The following is a 2210-nucleotide window of genomic DNA, read 5'->3' as shown; positions in this document are numbered from 1 at the left end:
TTGTTACAACAGCCCAAGCACACTAATACAAAAGCCTTGAAATGTCTGTTCAAAGTCATTCTTCCACTAACACCTATGGCAGAGAATGCCATACTAATTAGAAGTTCTTAGAAACTTCCTAATGAAGTCAACAGCAAATGGCAAGACTCAACTGAAAGGCCTCTGGTAGCTCACTGTAGTTCGCATCTTAGGTTAGTAGGAGCCTTGAAAAGAAGGTGAGACAGGGATTCTATCCAAGCATGGTATTGATTCCCTCTGTGACGAAATCAACTTACTGGGTGGAGGCCAGCATTGTTTAAAGGAAGCATCAGAATGTACTAGGGGTAAAAACTGCCTTATGAAACTTTTGTTTCACTTATGCCCAAGCTTTAGTATGACATGTTTTACTGTAAGTGATGATCAAAAGTTTGAAGTCTGTTAGTACTAGATGAGGATTCCCAGGATCAGAGTAAATCTGTGCTTTGAAAGGAAAGGAGGTGACCTAACTGCATAATTCTAAAGGACATTTAGAAATAATACCAAGGCTATCTTGCTTTAAGGGTTTTTATGCACTTTGCTGATTAGTTTAAGAGGAGGCTAAAAAATGTGGGGCTTGTATATACAGGAATTGGACAAGGGTTAGCAACATGAAATAAAATAGGAGCAATGAATATGCTGAACAGCACTTTGTATTTATTTTGAACAATATATGATATTGACACGACTCATTAACATTAGTAGCATATTTTCAGTGAAGTATCATGCACCGCTTTGGGAATAAGAGTTCTTAACATTTTAGGAATTTCTCATTTTATTCCTGACTCCTATTTCAAGTGCAATAAATCATTCTATAGGATTACGGCCTGTATGCACATATGCACAAGCTAAGTGAGCGCGGCTTTAAATCTTTTCAGTTCACTCTTTTAAGTCACTCTGTCTCAATTCGCTGTTGCTAATTCCCGACTAAGAACGGCTACTTGGAAGTTTTAGATAGTGATTATGTCAATGGCAATCAGAGGTAAGAGATTCCTCACGTTCACTACCATGACGCAGATTTTTCCTTTAGTTGACACCTCTTCTCATTTTCCCCTCCATATTGCTGCTGGTATTAAGGTGAATAACCAGAACACTGCATACCTGCATTTTATACTTTCAGCTATCCAAAAAAATATTTCATGGAAATATAATTTAGTATTATCTCTCTGCATTTCACTAAGGTCTATATGAAATTAACATGAAAAACTTCAGTGTTTCTTTTGCAAAAATCACTACTATTGTCAAATGCAGTCTCAACAGTATGTTCAAAGTCCCTGCTCCTATGACTCACACAATAACTTCCTCTTTGCATTTAGTGCTAGTGTAAAAATGTCTTCCTCCCAAGTAACTTAACAGATAATAATAAATATGTCACATCATATTTTCCCTTTTTGTCCTGTCAGAAAGCTCAAACCTGTATTTTCTGTTAAAACAGCAACTCTCCTTAACCCAGGTTTCCTGTGACTTCTTCTCCTTGCCCTCTCCGTTACACAGCACCTATTCCTTTATGCTTAATTTAGTGGTACCTCCAACACATGACACAACGTTCCTAGAGTCTACCAAAGCAAAACCTCCTTGAAACATCACTATCTGATCACCAAATGTGAAAGAATATGCTTAACAGCTCCAAGAAAACTTTAGGCACAAAACAAAAAGCAGCAAAAAGATATTTGCTTATATTAATTCATCAACAAACAGCAATTAAATCCCTACTATGTAGCAGGCAGTTCACTGGCTAATAAAGTGCCAAAGGTGACCATTCCTGTTTCAAGCGGAATAAATCCTTCTATAGGATCACTTCCTCTGCAGAGGTTAACAGGGATGACTGAAATGCTGTTATGGACTGAATGTGTGTTCCCGTAAAATGTCTATGTTGAAACCCTAATCCCCAATGTGACTATATTTAGAGATACAGCTACAGATAATTACCACCTTTATGGAGGTAATTAAAGGTTAAATGAGGTCATCAGGACACAGCCCTGGTCCAATAGGATTAGTATCCTTACAAGAAGAGACAACAGAGAGCTTACTTTCCCTCTCTGCCATATGAGGACACAGCAAGAAGGTGACCGTTTACAAGCCAGCAAGACAGCCCACCAGAAACTGAATTGTCAGCACATTGATCAGGACTTCCTAGCCTCCAGAACCGTGAGAAATACGTTTCTGTTGTTTAAGCCACTCAGTGTATGGTATTT

Source organism: Mandrillus leucophaeus, unplaced genomic scaffold (genome assembly GCF_000951045.1).
Source record: "Mandrillus leucophaeus isolate KB7577 unplaced genomic scaffold, Mleu.le_1.0 Scaffold324, whole genome shotgun sequence".
Lineage (NCBI taxonomy): Eukaryota > Metazoa > Chordata > Mammalia > Primates > Cercopithecidae > Mandrillus > Mandrillus leucophaeus.
Note: the sequence above shows the minus strand (reverse complement) of the source record.